The sequence below is a fragment of the Lissotriton helveticus genome, chromosome 11 (assembly GCF_964261635.1).
Source record: "Lissotriton helveticus chromosome 11, aLisHel1.1, whole genome shotgun sequence".
Taxonomy (NCBI): Eukaryota; Metazoa; Chordata; class Amphibia; order Caudata; family Salamandridae; genus Lissotriton; species Lissotriton helveticus.
The window spans coordinates 73494364-73500831 of record NC_136072.1 but is presented as its reverse complement, the minus strand read 5'-3'; positions in this window follow the sequence as shown (position 1 = coordinate 73500831).

Below are 6468 nucleotides of genomic sequence, written 5' to 3'. Positions count from 1 at the left end.
GACTACACAGCCACCCCCACCACAGAGCAGGTCGTCCAGAGGAGTATAGGGCCTGCACCACTCAGGAGGCAAGAGCTCTATTCCGGAGTAAGCAATCTCACCAATATGAAGTGGGGAACATAACTGGGATGCTCCTGGCCTGGTTAGCCTGCAGGGAGTAAGAGCAGATGTGTGTTCATAGGATGTGTAGGCTGGACGGGGCCCTGGAGACTATGGGGAGGGCATAGCCCAGGCATTTGCCATTCACATGAATAGTCTGCATCAATCGCAGTGCAGGATGGCAGTACTGTGGCTGACTTTGTTCCCCACTTAGGAGATGAGGCGAGACATTCTTAGAGGTGGAGATCACTGAACTGGAGATCTCTGAGGTGATAACCCAGTTGCAAAGCCAGAATGCGCCAGGCTCCAATGGTTTATTGGTTGAATATTACATATGCATGAAACCCAGAAGGATGGGGCCACTCAAGGTAAATTATGGAGGTGACCAGGAAAGGGGAATGCTGTCCTAAGACTGGAGGCAAGACACAATAGTGCCCATTCTTAAGGAAGAGAAACCAAGGGAGGGCTATGCCTCATATACAGGTCTCCCTGCCTAATATTGAAGCCAGGATATTGGCCGAAATACTGGCCAACCATCTGATGGGGGTGTTGGACGCACTAATTGTGGCCGACCAGTCTGGCTTCATGTCGTATAGAGTGATTCAGCGTAATCTGAAGAGATTCTTTGACAACCTTGTGCGCCTAAACTGTGTCAGGGAGCTATCTGTGCTCCTAACCCTACATGCTGCAAAGGCCTTAGACTCTGTGGCATTGCCCTACATTTAGGAGGTCCTATGCAAAATGGACTTTGGCCCGTCCTTTATGGCAAGGATATGGCTCATGTACAAAGAGCCGGTGGCACAGGTATGGGTCAATGGTGTGACTTCTCACAAATTCCACCTAGGCAGGGGCGCCAGACTAGGTTGTACCTCTTGCTCTTTGTGGTAGTAATCGAATAGTTGGCTTGATGGATCAGAACGGATGCTCTACTATGGGGGCTTAAGTGAGACCCAGATTGTGAGAATATGATCTTGCTCTATGCGGATGACATGCTCCTCAGTCCGGCGGACCCTAAGCGCTCAATAGGACAGGTCCTGCGGATCATGGGAGTGTTTGGGGCCTACGCGGAAATTTGCATAAACTGGGCAAAGTCGGCCATTTACTCCCTGACACTGCAGGAACCGGGAGGTGAGTGGGGTTCCTCTATGCGATGCGAACCTGAGGGGTTTAGGTATCTGGGGATTTATATGACAATGCATCGTGATAGGTTATACCACAGTCTGGAAAACTACAAAACTATGTCAAGCACTGGCAATGACTCCCCCTATCTCTGATGGGCAGGGCAGCCGAATACACAATGATCCACATATCAAAATTCCTATACTTCCTGCAGAACACTCCGTTTGAGGTCTCTGCACTGTTCTTTAGGGAAGTAGACGCACTGACGATGGAACTCCCATGGGAAGGAGGAGCCTCTATGAAAGCACTCATAACCCTGACTAGGAAACCCCACAATGGGAGAATTGCTCTCCAGATCCTAAAATTAGACTACTGGGCGCCTCAGCTATAGATGGCTTATGATTGGGTTGATCCAAGCCAATGGCACACCGCATAATGGAAGACAGGGGAGCAATGGACTCAGAGGGATATCTACAATACCTGTTATGGTGAGCCCGGGCAGGCACGCTGCCATACCTGACGGCAACAGTGGGAAAAAGCAACAGTGGGGTGGGGTGGCTCTCCAACCTTCTGCCTTCCACAGGGTTTCTTCAGGGTCCATTGGAAGGATCCTTTAAAATTGCAACCACAACTTACATGTTGATTTATAAGTAGAAAGGTGGTTGTGTTCCCACACTGTACACGAACTCCGTGGGGTTCCTAGTCACTCATCTTGGGTGGTTCCTTGGGTCCCCAGCACTTTTACGTCCTCTGGGCATTGTCTTGACACAAGTCGTTGTTCTTATACTACTTTCTTAGTATTTGGTTTGGTCCCACTGGGTCTACTGTGTATTCCATACTATTTACTTGCTTTCGATGCAAAGTATTGTGTGTATTGTGTATATCTCCAGGTAGGAGATATCCATACATATTAGTGAGTGTTGAATACATATTTTTATAAATACATTGTGTGGTTCTTTTTTACTTAATCTATACCTATAATATTGCATTCTGGTAAAAACAAGTTGTTATACACTCCTTCTGGAATAAGCCTGAAGGCTCCTCTACACAGCTACCACTTTGAGAGCTTTCTAAGGTTGTCTAAGACCTCCTAAATCACCATAAGGGTTGTCTGGACTGGTGCAGGGTGTCCACTAACATAAGTGGACATCATATACAAGGCCAGCCTCTCACAAGATCTCACTGTAATTTTTGGTTTTCTGTCCTTCCCCCAGTGCTGCTAAACAACCTGTCTATTCTTGTTGATTTTTTAAACAGATTGTATTGGATTTTAAACAGACATTCAATAAGGCACATCAATTTTACAAATTACGTACATCCAGGTGTTTTCGTCCATGAATTCCAGTTATTTTTCAAGATGATCTGGAGGGCTGTGCCAGTGGACCAGAGCCTCTCCCCACTACCCACTTAATAAAGATAGTACAGTGTACAACCCAGTTAGTCCATCCAGGTCCTGCTATTAGTCCATATAGTCACTGGTCAACATTTCAACGCATCCCCCACCAACCCCACCCACAGGCATGTCACATGCGACCAGGCACTTATCCATTTGATCCGGGATGTCCTGCTCTGTGCTCTGCTAGCTGCCATTATAGTTCCATACCACTAGTCTACCGGTAGATAAGCAACTGCCCTGGTTATCTGCTCCAGCATTCGGCGTACAACAGAGTCTAGAGTGTGTGGTTCAACCTTCACCATCAGGGGCCTCTCCTGCTGGGTCTTCGTCTCTCTCATCTTCCGGGTTCTTTAGCAATTCCAGTAAAGCTGCACATGCCCTGGCTGTTTCCAATGCCTTCTATCTTCCTGTTTTTTTTATATTTGCAACCTGACCTCCCCCTCACATTTTGCCCATTTAACAAATTATTTGTTCCCAGCTGTATTTGTTAGGGCCACCTCTCGATTTCCAATAACTGGTGACGCCCCTTTCAGCTAAGACCAGCCCCCTGTATATTCTTGTTAATGCTACCACACTTTGGCTTCTGTCAGAAATATACCTTTTGTTCTCATACTAAAGCTGACTGTTACTCTATTCTCTTTTTGCTGCCAGTTCCCAAAATGGTGTTGGTAATAACAAGCCACCAAGCCAGCAAAATGTATTTAGTGCTAAGGTTTTCTTGTAACGCCACCCCCTGCACCCCCCAAGACCGTCGCCAAAATTAAGCTACCTGCTTGATGGAGGGATAAGCAATGTTGCCTAAAAATGAACACTGCTCTATTCATAATGTTATGCACTACTGTCAGACTCAAGTCACCACTAACCTCTAGCTCTACGTGGAAACCACCATCCTCATTTCCCATTGACAGTGCTGAGCACGCCCACTTGACGTGGATGGCGAACAGGGCAGATGAGGGATAGGGATAGAAGAGATAGCACACAAGAGACATTGTCAGTTTGTAGTCACCCGGCTCATCTGTAGTCTCCCACCACTAATTACTTTACTGTAAACTATACAGAACTCAAAACTAGACTCTGTCCTTATGTCAACTTGAAATGAATGCCTTTTTTCATTTACATGGATTTCACATGATTGGCAATATTCTACTGTAAATGACAGATATTCAAGTTTCACTGTAGTAAATGATGCACTATGGTAAACATTCAGTGACAGAGTACCATAATCATTAGCCAGAATAATGCATGGGACTGTTCTTGTTCCAATACTGTATCACAGTTGTTAGTCTCCACAACTGGAGACACTGATCAGAAACAAAAGTTCACACAGGATCTGCATTTAAAACGTCAAAAGCCAATAGACAGTTGTTACAGAGTGTGGGAGAATCCAAATATGTAGGTTCGGGTAGGGGAAACAACCTTTACAACGCAACTTTTACATCGCATTACCATTACAACGCAGTTATTACATTGCAACATCCTTTACATCACATGTCACTACAACGCATACCATTACAATGCATGTCACTACAACGCAGGCATTACATCGCAAGACATTACAATGCATACCATTACAACGCATAGTATCCTTACACTATTCAACACTTACCCTACTGTTGCACTCACTGGAGTTAGAAAAGTAATTATTACCCCTACACTATCCAACATGTACCCTACTGTTGCACTCACTGGAGTTACAATAGTAATTATTACCCCTACACTATCCTACACTTACCATACTGTTGCACTCACTGCAGTTATAATAGTAATTATAACCCCTACACTATCCAACACTTACCCTACTGTTGCACTCACTGGAGTTAGAATAGTAATTATTACCCCTACACTATCAAACACTTACCCTACTGTTGCACTCGCTGGAGTTAGAATAGTAATTATAACCCCTACACTAGCCAACACTTACCCCAAATGCGATGTAATGGTATGCGTTGTAATGGTATGCATTCTAAATATATAATGCGATGTAATGGAATGCGTTGTAAAGGTAGTTTCTAAAAATGTGTTGTAGTGACATGCGATGTAAAATCCTGCGATGTAAAGGATGTTGCGATGTAAAAAATGCATTGCAATGGCATGCGTGTTAAAAGTATGGGTTGTAACGTCATACAACCGCGGGTAGAGTAGTGGGCCCCACGGGAGTACCAAAATCCAAACAATATCTGATTCTCCCTGGTATCACCAACCTGAGTCCACAGAGTACAACACTGGGAGAGACCGAGTAATTACAAGGATGCAAGTATAGTTCTCCCCCTGACAAATTCATATGCTGGAGTCAGGGATGTTGAATCTGGACAAGGCAGACTCAGCCTTCCACCTTTCAAAGGTGGGTAGACTAAATTTAATAAACTGGGCAATATCAAATCTTCTTTTTACAGAGTGACGAAACTACAAATGTATGGTAGTGGGTGCTCCCTAAAAATAAAGTTATTATTATTAGGGCAGTTTATCTCCCACAATCATTTAAGGTAGCATACTTTTGCTAAGCTTTTTAACAGTCCTCATGCTTCTCAGATTGCTGACATTTAGTTTCTCACCAAACATCTTCTGCAAAGTGTGCTGAGTGTTCAACTACTAGTGAAAGGTAAAGTCAAGATTATAGCTTGAACACATCGATAATATCTACTAAAAAAACATTCTAAAGTTAGGGGTGTAAAATTGTTTAATTTGTGTCACATTTTATGAAATCCCATGCAAAATTACATGAAATTATACTTTCATATTAAAAAGTGGTTTGGCGATACCTTGCATAACTTACTTTATATAAGTGAACACCTCAGATAAAACACATTTGCAAGATACTAGCAGAGTCTGACTCAAGTAGAAAATTTGCTTGGTGAGTCATTTTCTGTATGCACCAGTCGTCTGCAGTCACCATTGGACAAGATTGTGCAATGCAAAATGTTAAGAAATGATGGGCCACATGCATCAAAGTTAGGATTTGCGATTCCTAAAGAGCGATTTTTAAGAAATGGCTATTTAGGACTCGCAAATCCCTATACATAAAGGAATCACAAAAAAATTGCGATTCCTACATATACCTTAATAGCGGGTCGCAAATTGTGACTTGCTAATAAGGAATGGCTTCCCATTCATTTCTATGGGAGTAGAGGCCCATAGGAATGAATGGCATTGCATGCGCAATTTGTGAGTAGCAATCTGAAAGGGGCCAAAAGGCCACCCTGATGCACCCCCAAAAAAAGGGTAGGTATGCACTTGTGACAGATTAGATCAGGCTACATACTTAACATTTTAGAACTCATCCATCAGCTCCTGATTCTGGATCATCCTCAGTTATGACTTCTCCCAGAGCTCCTAACACCTCTTTCTTCTAATTGAATAGGTTGTTAACCCCTTCGCTGCGGCGGCAATTCCGCCGCAGCGCTAGGGGGGAGGGTGGGCCGCGTGGCGCTCACATGCTCGTGACGGAACCGCTCCATCACGAGCCTCGGGTGGGCTGTGCTTGTGACGGAGCGGTTCCGTCACGGCCCCACCCGTTCAATAGAACGCGCCGCGCAGGCGCGCCGAGCGGGCTGTGACGGAACCGCTCCGTCACCAGCACAGCCCACCCGAGGCTCGTGACGGAGCGGTTCCATCACGAGCATGGGAGGGGTTAATAAGTCAGCCCGGAGCCTTTATTACATGCCCTAAAAGCCGACCATCAGAACTGATATAGGTGGCGATTGGACCATTCGAACAGAGTAAATCCTAGGTATATTCTAAAACAAATTGTAGTTGGATTTACGATTTATTAACCACCTGACTCTTACGTGAGTGACATTGCTGACATTGCAGCAGGGTGTCTGTACCATATCTTTTATGCCAGAGGTGGCAAGTAA